The sequence below is a fragment of the Sus scrofa genome, chromosome 10 (assembly GCF_000003025.6).
Source record: "Sus scrofa isolate TJ Tabasco breed Duroc chromosome 10, Sscrofa11.1, whole genome shotgun sequence".
Classification (NCBI taxonomy): domain Eukaryota; kingdom Metazoa; phylum Chordata; class Mammalia; order Artiodactyla; family Suidae; genus Sus; species Sus scrofa.
This window is the reverse complement of record NC_010452.4, coordinates 40,300,258-40,312,801: the sequence shown is the minus strand read 5'-3', so window position 1 is coordinate 40,312,801 and position 12,544 is coordinate 40,300,258.

Here is a 12,544-nt window from a genome sequence, read left to right as displayed (position 1 = left end):
AGCTTTATTCACATCTCACATGGTGTACCTTTAAGCCACATTCAAGCACTGTGTTCCATGTGGCACAGTGCTTACCACAGTAAGGGGAACTAACACGCCCTCCATCTCCCATATTTACCACGCTGTTGTTGCGATTATGGTGGGAACATTTAAGATCTACTCTTAATTTTCAAGGATAGTGTAATAAAAACAATAGGGTTAGCTAGAGTTGCCATGCTGCACCTCAGATCCCAGAAGGCATTCCCCTTGTACCTGGAAGTTTGTATCCTTTGGCCCACATCTCATTCCCCCACTCCCCAGCCTCTGGGAAGCACCGCTCTACTCTTTGTTTCTGTGAGTTCAAAGTTCTAGTTTCCACGTGTAAGTGAGATCCTACAGCATCTGTCTTCCTCTGTCTGATTTATTTCACTTGACTCCACGTTGTTGCAGATGGCAGGATTTCCTTCTTTCTGGTGGCTGAATAATATTCCTTCTTGCATATATAGATATATCAGAGTTTCGTTATCCAGTCATCTGTCAATGAGCATCATTTCATTGTTTTTCTTTTTATGGCCACACCTGCAGCATATGGAAGTTTCCAGGCCAGGGGTTGAATTGGAACTGCAGTTGCAGACTTACACCGCAGCCACAGCAGGGCTGGATCCTTAACCCACTGAGCTAGGCCAGGGATCAAATAGCATCCACACAGACACTATGTCAAGTTCTTAACCCGCTGAGCCACAACAGGAACTCCTATTATTTCATTTTTAATCATGGCTATACTTAACAAGAACTTGCAAGTTTCCTGGAAATGTAATTGGCTCCTGGGACTTACTAAGTCAGCCCCGGCACCCCGCTGGAGCTGGTGCAATGACACCAGGGGAGGTACTTGTAGCTTGGGACCCAGGTGTTAGTTGGGCAGCGGTCCAAAGGCATTTGGGATATATTATGAAGGTGGCACTGAGACTTACTGGAGGGCTGCTGATGGGACAGAAAAGAAGGAAATCAGAGGTGACTCAAGGGCTTTATTTGTCTTGCTCATCACGTGCACAAAGCCCAGGGTAGTAAACTATCAAACTTCCCTTTTGACGAAGAGAGAGCTCTTTTTGTTTGTTGGTTGGTTGGTTTTATTTATTTGTTTGTTTGGCTGCACCTGCAGCATGTGAAAGTTCCTGGGCCAGGGATCGAACCTGTGCCACAGCAGTGATCCAAGCCCCTGCAGTGACATAGCTGGATTCTTAACCTGCTATGCCTCAAGGGAACTCTGATGAAGAGAGAGCTCCTGATCTCCGTCACACTTGTCTCCTTCCTAACTGCAGCCCTAGCTCTACACCCCGTGAGTGTCTGAGACCCAAGGCCTTCAGTGACTTCCTTTTACATAAACCAAAGAGTTTGAAAAAAAGACCTGTTTTCCACCAAGCCAGGCTTCTAAAACTATCATTTTCTTTGTGCAAAATAGTATCTTTGTTTTATGTGAACATACAGAGAGGGAGACAGTGAGAGAGAAGCTTGGGAGGGAGAGGGAGGGAAAAAAGAAGGAACAGAAAACAGGGGGAGGCTCTGGAGGGGCGGCCGGAGGGGGAGGGACGCTCCTGGGGCCCAGGGGGTACTGGGGGTAAATGGGTTCCGAGCCATAAAGGGGCCCTACATTCTCTATATTCACACACACACAACTTAAATCCTTTGTTAACAAAAATGCATTAATATTTATAGAATAAAAATCTAAATAAAAAAGAGGGGAAGCATCATACATTAAAAAAAAAAATAGACTGTCTGCATTCAGCTTAAAACAAGAGAGGCAGAGAGAGAGCATCTTCTGGAAAGCTGGTGGCCTTGCTGAGGCTGGTGGGACTGGAGCTGGGGGCGGGGGGATCCTCTGCCTTCGTTCGATAAGCCTGTTAGGCTGGAGGGACCCAGAGCAGCCCTTGACCCAGGAAGAACTCATACGTCAACTGGGCATGGAAACAGCACTTCCGGGTCACAGAGGAGCTGTTGTGACAAGGACCAGAGGAGGGACACTGGCGGAGGACTGTGCCATTTATATGATTGCTGGCAAATTGGGAGAGGGCCCTGAGTGCCTGCAAAGCCACCCCGAGACCTTTGTCGCTACAGAAATGGGAAAATATCAATAATACTTTTCTGCAGGAAAGGATGGGACAGTTCTCTGAGGCCATCAGCTCCTTCAGAGAAGTTTGAAACCGATATGATCCTTAATCTTCTGACTCTGGGCATTTTTGTCTCTGACAGATCTTGTTTTTTGTTGTTTTTGTTTGTTTGTTTTCTTTTCAGGGCTGCACCTACGGCATATAGAAATTCCCAGGCTAGGGGTCAAATGGGAGCTGCAGCTGCCTATGCCACAGCCACAGCAATGCAAGATCTGAGCAATGTCTGTGACTTACACTGCAGCTAACGGCAACAACAGATCCTTAACCCCCAGAGTGAGGACAAGGATCAAACCCACATCATCACAGAGACTGTGTGGGGTTCTTAACCTGCTGAGCCACAACAGGAACTCCCACGGTTTTTTGGGGGGGGGGTTCTTTCTTTCTCTTCTCCTTCCCTTTGGCCACACCCCTAGCATATGGAAGTTCCTGGGCCAGGGACTGAATCTGAGTCACAGCTGTGACCTGTACCACAGCACCAGATCCTTCACCCACGGCGCCCGGCCTGGGACCAAACCTGTGCTTCAGCAGCAACCCCAGCTGCTGCAGAGACAACATGGAATCTTTAACCCACAGCACCACAGCGGGAACTCCTGGACCTCGTTGGAAGGAATCTTGCCCTTGGGGGCAGGCGAGGGAAGGGCAGCTGAAATGACATTTTGGATGCTGTGAGCATCCTCTCTCACTGCTAATGAGAGGAAGGGCAGGGTGGGCCGTGAGGCTGGGTCCTGGCCCTCTGGGCAAATCACTTACATGATCAGGGTACAGCAGCCCCTGTGCTGGAGTCAGTGGAGTGTCCTTCAGGCTCAGCCCCCAGACACAGCCCAGCTCTGAGCGGCCACCAGGCCCTCCTTGGCAGGAGACGTCTCCTATTGACAAGCTCCAAGGGGCTCCTGACTTGATCAATAACAGCATTCTTCCTCTGCCCCAGGCTAAAAGCTAAAGAGACGGGCTGGTGCATATGTGATCACTAGAATTTAATTATATATCATATTGATTTTTAATTAGGACTCTGGTGAGGGCCTCATCTATTCAAAAAGAATCCAACTGGTAAATGGGTTTTACCCAGTCCATCAAGTAATTGGAAATGCAAAGCTGCTTCCGACCTTTCACCCTCCGGAGGGGGGACCACCCAGAGGACCCCTCACCATGAAGGGGAATACCTTTGAGCCACCCGGCATTTCTCTGAACTTTGTATTCAAGTTCTGTGCCTCGGCATGTAAGACAGACATCAGGAGAAACGACAAGGGGCATCTGTGTGTTATTGATAATTAATTCCAATTAATACTGGAAAAGGTCCCGTTGGCTCTGATTGCTGGTCTAATCTCTTTGAGAGGCAGGTCCAAAGACAGAGGCTCGATGGAAGATCAGATCTGGCACCAAAGCTTGCTGGATTTGACCCTGTTTTCGAGCTAGCATGCATCCGAGCGCCCAGGGCCTCTTCCTTTAGCCCTGGGCCAACACTGAGGCCTTAGCCACAGCCCAAGTGCTGCTCTTTCTTGCACAGACAGCTTGGAGTCATCAGACTTTGCCTTCCAGCATCCTTGGGTTTCTCTTGGAGGATGTTCTAGGGCCTGACAGCCCCACAGGTCGGATGCTCGAGAAGCCTCAAATCCCAGCACCAGGTGGAAGTGCTGCCCACAGGGTGTGGAAACCGAGCAGGGCCCTAGGGGGCTCCTGGGCACACAAGCCTTTTGGGGGCCCTCTATTTCTTGTTCTTAGGGAATAAGCTTCAGCCTCCAGAACCCTCCCTGATTTGCAAAGGGCAGGTTCTAACAGTTGCTGATCGGGGAAGGGAGGGGATGCAGAGACCAGGGAGGAGCAGCCAAGAGACAATAGCGCAGCCTTGGGGCAGGTCCTGGTTCCTCTTCAAGGAATATCCACAAGAGTATCTTTGAGCTCTTCTGCAGAACAAAACCCCCAACAAATGAAAACCAGAGGGAGGACCACCAGGACCCATCCAGGGCCACCAAACACCAACTCTGAAGAAGAATACAAGCTTGCATCTACCCAGATCCTTATCTTTGGCCCTATTTTCTCCTCCCAAATTACAAAACTGCTTCCTAATCTCTCCCAAAGGAGGGCACCGTCTTTAGGGCATTAGCCTGCTGGGGCCTCCTTTTCCTGGCAAAGCAATAAAGCTATATTTTTTTTTTTCCTCTTTCATCCCAAACTCTCTCTCCTCATTTCTATTTGGCACCCGTGGCCAGAGGCTGGGTTTCGGCCACAGTGTGACCAGGATCCTGGCGACGAGCCTCCTGGACGGTATTCATGCCTGCAGCAACCTCCACCCAGGCACCATGCTTCGTTCTTTGCATGATTTGTGTTATTTACCCACCCATGGGGTGTGTGTGTGTGTGTGTGTGTGTGTGTCCAAGGACTTGAGCTCCTCCTCGCTCTCGTTCCCTCTGCCCACTGCCTCTCGCATCACATCAGCAGGGTGTGCTCTGCCAGGAACCCCCGCCACCTCTCACACCTGCCAAGAACCTGCCAGCCTCAGTGAGAAGGGAGCCGCCGCCGTGTCCTCACTTCCTTTCTGCCACATCATCCCCCGCACCCGTCCCCAGCCAACTTAGTCACATGACCCCACCTCCCTTCTGATTTGCATGAGACTGCCCTGTCTCCAGCATTTTCTCCTGGACTGGTGTCCGGGATTTCCCACTTTAACCCCCCTCCCTCATTCAAGCCGGCATGGTTCTTGGATATGCTTCTACTCTACGCCAGGCACCAAGCTATGTGCTGGGGTCTCCGCGTGAACCAAGCAGACAAATCCTTGTCCTCAGCCCAGCTGGGGAGACAGGCGAGTAAACAGACTATTAGAAAGGACGTGGAGCTCCCTGGTGGCTCAGCGGGTTGAGGTCTGGTATTGTCTTTGCCGTGGTGTGGATTCCATCCCTGGCCCCGGGGAACTTCCAAATGCTACTGGTGCAGCCAAAAAAAAAACAAAGGTGGGAGGGGGGAATGTAAGAAGGATTAAGATGGAAAAGCAAACACAGATACTGAAGGATGTGGGACGGATCCTGTAAATCCGTCTCAGGTGGGAGAAATGGTTATGAATGGTTTCCTAAAGGACCCCCAGCCCCAGAGCCGTCTCTCATTCCCACCTCTCATTTTCCACTTGTCACTTACCACCGTCTACCCTCCCGCACGCCAGGTTGGGGATCCTTTCTCATGGAAAGGATCCTGTCTCTGGTTTTAGCGCCAAGGGCAGACCAGGTTGCAGATAGTAGGAAACGTCTCATGATTCTGAACCTTTCAAAGCACACTGTGTACCACTGCATTCCCAGGAGATTAGATGGAGAATTTGAGGATCATTAACACATTTTGCTCATGTCAGATCCTAGTACAGATCCGTACAAAATGTCATCCCTCAACCCGACTGAGAACTGCAACTACCGACCTGGATGTGTCATTATTTGCAATTGAACGCTTCTCCAGAGAAATGATGAATAAACCCGCTTCTCTGAAATCTGAGGGCCAGGGAAACAATGAGTGCGATGGTCAGCGAACAATGACCACCCCAAAAAGGCTGCATCCCGGAGTTCCCGTTGTGGCTCAGCGGATTAAGAACCTGACTAGTATCTGTGAGGATGCGGGTTCGATCCTTGGCCTCGCTCAGTAGGTTAAGGATCTGGTGTTGCTGTGGCGGTGGCTGTGGTGTAGACCTGCAGCTGCAGCTCTAATTCGACCCTTGGCCCTGGAACTTCCATATGCCACAGATGTGTCTGTGGAAAAAAAAAAAAATCATAATGATACTTAACAGGGGGGGAAAAAGCCAATAGTCACCCCTTGAGGATGTTAGCAAAACAACTCCCTTGTATATAACTGTAAATAAGGGGAGAGAATTGAGCATTGATTCTGTCTTTCCCTTATAAATTGCCCCTCAAATTAATCACATAATTGATAAGGGTTAGGTTCTCTCTCTTCTTTTTTTTTTTTTTTTTTTTTTTTTTTTTCCCCGTCTTTTTAGGGCCACACTCTTGGCATATGGAAGTTCCCAGGCTAGAGGTCAAATTGGAGCTATAGCCACCGGCCTACACCACAGCTAGATTCGAGCCAAATCTTCCACCTACACTATCGCTCATGGCAACACTGGATCCTTAACCCACTGAGCGAGGCCAGGGATCGATCTCACATCCTCACAGATACTAGTCAGGTTTGTTACTGCTAAGCCACAAGGGAACTCCCAGTTTCTCTTTTTAGAAGTATTTTGTCTAATAAATGAAGAAGTAATAGAATATGGTGGTTTTGCAAATCCACAATGACTTAGTGGGTCTAAGCAATGACTGTGGCTGCTAACATCACAAATAAGCAGCTAAGAAGACCCCTCGACACCTATGAGGGAGTCTTGCCAAAATATCAAAACTGAACAGAACCAGGCAATGGGATGTGATCTCCTATGTCAGCATCCCCTGTCTGCTTCCTCTCTCCTCCCCTCTCTCCTGTCTTACTCGTTGTGCAGGATTCTGCATTTTGGTGTTAAGGTTCTTTGTTGTGGTCTAATGGGGCAGAAGGAGATGGAAAAAAAGTCAATATTGATACAAACCAGGCAGGGCTATGCCATTGGGTGCAATGCTTAGCATACAGCAGGATCTATGGACTTTCATGAACTTGAAACAAAGATGGTCTTAGCACAAGGTCTCCCTGAGCCAGCTCCTTCATTTCCCGGGGGAGGCGATTTGATGCTCACGCTTGCATTGCTAAAGAAACATTTCAAACAAATGAGCCAACAATTTAAATAGAACACGTTGCTCCTGTCGGGAACTGGGACTCTTGGAGTAAGGGGCTCAGCCAGGTTCTTAATGAGACAAAACACCCTGAAGTGTTATAAAAACAAGGAGTAAGAGAGCTGTGAATTTGACTAATCCCGTTGATTTCCTAATTCTTCGCCCTCATTCCCGAAATCTGCGTTGAAAAATGAGATATGAGCTCGGGAAGTGTTTTTCAAAGTCCTCATTCAGGTGGGTCCCCAGTGTATTCTCTCCATCCTACAACCCCCCACTATAAAATATGGACACAGCAAAATGTGGCTCTTGGGAAAACTTTCCAGGCGCATATTTACTAAATGAAGGTATTATGCTGTTGGAGGTGAGGACCCAGAGCCCAGAGTGGGAGGGTTTGGGTTAAAACCTAAGGCTGCTGTTCTTTAAGGCTCCCCCGCCTTTCAGAGCTCAGGGCAAGGGGTCAAGGAAGGAACCAGAGTAGAAGTGGTACCCTCCCGTCATCCAGCTGCACCCAGTATTGGCAGCACAAATCTCCCCATCTGCATCAAGCCCATGTTTTGGAAAACATAGAAACTATGCATCTAGGAAGTTCAAGTCTGGTTTTACAGTAAAGTGGGGAAAATTCCATTTAGATGAAAAAAAAATACCATAAAATTCAGGTCAGGAGCTTTTGGTATGCACATAATTCTCAAGGCTGCAGGAAGGAACTCCGGGAATCTTTTGTTACTCTCTTTTCCTGCAAGAAATTTTAATTTTCTGTGTGCCCGTTTTTCACACCTTTGATTTCATCTGCTTTCAGATATTGCAAATAGCATTGTCCCTGCTATCTTTGTGCATGGGGGTGGGGGGGCTGGTTTCTCAACTTGTTGCAGAGTGTTCAAGAAACTGGATTTCAATGTCTAGCCCCTTCTCTGACTTCTGATTTCTCTCTGAGACATTGTTTCTTTTCTGGAAATTTCTGCTTTCTTCTATGAGTGCAAAGGAATTGAAACATCGTCCTTTCAAGGTCTAAAAGAATTTGCAAGGATATGTAGAATTACATACAGAAAACAATAAAAAGTATTAAAAGATTGTTATTTGTTACATTTTGAGGGTTTTTTTTTTTTGGCTCAAGATTCACCAATATTTAGTTCACTTTCTTTTTTATTATTACAGTATAGCTGATTCACAATATTGTGCCAATTTCTGCCGCACAGCAAAGTGACCCAGTGACATTCTTTTTCTTACATTATCTTCCATCGTGTTCTATCACAAATGAGTGGATATAGTTCCCTGTGCGGTACAGCAGGACCTCATGAGCTTACTTTCATTTAATTTTATCTTCAGTTAAGTTGAAAAAAGGAACATAGCAGTGTCGCAGAAGAAATGGTATATTTCTGGATGTTTGTCCAAAATATTCCCAGGTGGGAATCTGGAGAAAAAAGAACGACTGTGGGTGTTCATCCATGGGGCATGGTGGGAACTACGTCTGACATTGTTACTATCGCAGCTGTTGTGGCACAGGTTCGATTCCTGGCCCAGGAACTTCCACATGCCTGAAACTCAGAAGTTCTGGTGACATGACAGTAGGGGTCCAGTGACTTATGTTAGTAAGCAAAGTGATTAAATCCCAGTGACTAATGTTAGGTGATTGTCCGTGTCAGCAAAGATACCCTCTTTCTTCTCTAGGCCTAATTTTAATTCTTTTTAAAGGGACCATTCTCCAGCCCATTTTTTTCTTGATCTTGAAATACAGTAAGAAAAAGGATTTAGACCTTCTCCCCACAGATGTCACCCTCTGCTTGTGGATTTTCTTCCTTTTTCAGCTGGCTGAGCAGATAACTACCCCACACTCATCTTTGTGTAAGGAGACCCCCCCCCCAGTTGTACATGCAACCAGCTCACTGCTTGGGGGAAAGTGAGGGGTGTTATGAGCCCTCCCTGGACTCTCCTGGGACACACAGGACTGAGTGTTGCCAATTATAATTCTGCTACATCAGTGGAAGCAAGTTTGACAAACAGGGGCCTCATTGTAACAATACTAAACAGTAACTACCTTTAATTTTGAAAGAGCTTGTTTTCCTAGGTACTTTGAAAGCACTATATGTACTGTTTTGCTGCTTTACAATTTTTGCAATTGGCCCTTTGAAAGGGTGCACAGAGATTTTGTGATTTGTAACATGATTGTGACATGAGTCACATATTACTAATTTCATTAGCTTTCCAAAAATGAGGACAAATCATGCATTGTATAGGAAGTACTAAAGTCTTTAGGTCTATATAGGGAATTGGGCCAAGGTTTGTTTTGTTTTGATTTTCCTCCAGAACAGCTGCTTTAAACCACAAGTTCAGCTAAGAAATTTCTTGGCATCATTAGCACATTAATTAATAACCAAGAAGACATAGGAAGATTTATAGATGATATTTGCTCTTCGGTGTAATATAATTCCCTGACTTCATAACCAAAACTTCAAACATGAGTATTGAAAGTAACAAGAAACAAGAAAATCTGGTCTCTTTCCCTACTTACAAAAATTGGATTCCCTTTCCCTTTGGTTAACTCTTTTATGTTACTGAGGTCCAGCCTTGATAACCATATAACAATGACTTTGAGGCAATGATGATGAAATGTTTTGTTAACTTTCTTTTTAATGAAGGGGCATGAATTTCACGCAGGTGAATTGTAGGTGTGTAAATGCGATCAGTTCTCAAAGGCAGACAAAATCCGCCTTTATGATTGCCGTCAATGAGTGGCGGAATGTCAAATCTCTAGGATATTTTGCTGGACCTTACTTTGATCAGAAGGAAGCAAATCATAAGGGGATGTTTTACTTTGAGATTTTTAAAGAAACGCTACAATATAGTCCACACAGTGCATCTTCACTTCATCTCTACTTCCTACGTCTAGAGACTACTTCCTACGTCTAGAGACGTAACTAAACAAGAAAGAATCTCCTAGGCTTTGTAGCTACTTGAGTCATAAATATAGATTCAGAAATATTTACTCATAGTATCTTTTCCAGTCCAAGTTTTGGTGGGATTCCTATGGTTCATGTAACTTTATTATTTTCAACAAATTCTCAAATGTGATTTATTTGTATACTTTTATGCACTTTCATTTAAATAAATTGACAGTTTATAAAACAAATCCCTTTTTCAGGCCATGAAATTTGGTATTAAGTTTGGAAAGTATGGTCATTGCAACAATATTTCAAGAAAAGATAAAATTTATCATAATCCAAAGTAATCAAATAATCCAGGGAATCAAGATTGAGGATTGAGTATATATTAAGCCTCTTCCCTTCTGTTCCTAATGTTTAGAAATACCTCCTATACCAAATGAACTGACATTTTAGAAGAATATTAAATTATTTTGAAGAAGAAAAACTGTACTCAAAATCAAGAAAAACAAGAAATAATCATTGCTTTGTAGGAAAAATACAGATGCATTAATTTATAAACACAGCTAAGGCAAAAATTAGCGAATTAGAATTCAGAACTGAGAAAATATCCCAGAACAAAGCACAGAGAGATAAAGACATGGGCATGACAAAAGAAAAAAATATATATTTGAAGCACATGGAGACTAAAATGAGAATTAATTAACAGATTCCCCAAAAGAAAAGAAAGTAGGGGAGAGAAAATATGCAAATTTTAAACACGGGGAAATTTCTAGGAAAAAAGAAAGATATGAGTCAGAATAAAAATATCTGCCAGGGATTAATAAACTTAAACTATCTATATAGATATATTAAAACTGCAGAAATTTGAGGAAAAAAGAAAGCACTAGAAGCTATGAGATAAAAAATCTGATTGCCCATGAAAGAACTATCAACAGAAGACTTCTCATAAACAATTAAAAAAAAAATAGAAGAAAACTGAGCAATAGCTTTAAAAGACTGAAGTAAAATTACTATGAACTTGAAATTCAATGTTCACACTCACTGTCCTCTAAGAATGAAGGACAATATGAAAGCATTTTCAGAGAAATAAGAGCATAGAAAATATACTCTCTTGGGTGTTTACTGAAAGAATCGTTAGAAGAAAATTAAATCCATAATGAGGGAATACATTGCAGAGGGCAATCATGAGAAAGCCTAATGAAATACCTTTTAATAAATAAGTACAAGAGAATGTAAAGGAAGGAAAAAAGGAAGGAAGAGAAGAAAAGAAAGATATGTTAATATGATGAAAATAACTTGAATTAAGATGTGGGCGATAATATGGTATTCAAAGAAGGAGTAAGTTTGAAAGTAGCACAAAATTTGCTATTTGCATTGACTTGTTAGGGAGGATATAGACATTGATAAATTCTAGTTTTTGACATATGACCTATCAATGCCACTCCTGGGCATCTATCTGGAGGAAACCATAATTCAAAATGCAGTGCTCTTCACAATAGCCAAGACATAGACACAACCTAAATGTCCACCCACATAAAGATTGGATAAAGAAGACGTGGTACATTTATACAATGGAATACTACTCACCCACAAAGAAGCATAAAGCAATGCCAATTGCAGCAACATGGATAGACCTAGAGATTATCATACTAAGTGCAATAAGTTAGACAAAGGCAAATACTATGTAATATCACTTCTATGTGAATATGATTTTTAAAATGACACAAAAGAACTTGTTTGCAGCACAGAAACAGACTCAAAGATTTCAAGGTTAAACTTAGGATTGCCAAAGAGGAAACGGAGGAGGGAAGGGATACACTGGGAGAATGGGACTAACACATACACATGACTATATACAAGATAGATAACTAACAAGGACCCACTGTATCTCACAGGGAGGTCTGAAGGTCACAAAAGACAAAGCAAAGCTGTCTCTCACTGGGAAGTGAAAGCACTAGTTCCCAAGGATGAGACAATACATTTTTTTTTTAAATCTTTTTAGGGATGCACCTGCTGTATATGGAGGTTCCTAGGTTAGGGGTCGAATCGGAGCTGCAGCTGCCAGTCTACACCAGGTCCAAGCAACATCGGCAGCAACACCAGATCCAAGCCACATCGGCAACCTACACCACAGCTCATGGAAACCCTGGATCCTTAACCCACTGAGCAAGGCCAGGGATCACACATCTTCATGGATACTAGACAGGTTCGTTACCACTGGCCAAGATGGGAACTCCTGAGACAACATATTCTTTCCCATTTATTTTATGTTTAAAAATGAAACGGCTGATAGCATAATGCTCTCCAGAAAGCCAATGGGAAAACCAGAAGGGGATCAAATCAAATCTTGGAATGAAACTGTAGAAACTCAACCACTTTTTTTTTTTTTAACCAGCCCCACCCCCAGCATATGGAAGTTCCCAGGCTTGGAGTCAAATCAGAGCTGCAGCCACAGCAACACAGGATCTGAACCACGTCTGAGAACTACACCATAGCTCACAGCAACATCAGATCCCTAACCCACTAAGCGAGGCCAGGGATCGAACCCACACCTTCATAGATTCAACCCTGGGTCCTTAACCCACTGAGCCACGACAGGAACTCCCAGGCTCATCTTTTTTTTTTTTTTTTTTTTTTTTTTGTCTTTTTGCCTTTTCTAGGGCTGCTCCCACGGCATATGGAGGTTCCCAGGCTAGGGGTCTAACTGGAGCTGTAGCCACCTGCCTACACCAGAGCCACAGCAACTCAGGATCCAAGCTGCGTCTGTGACCTATGCCACAGCTCACGGCAATGCCGG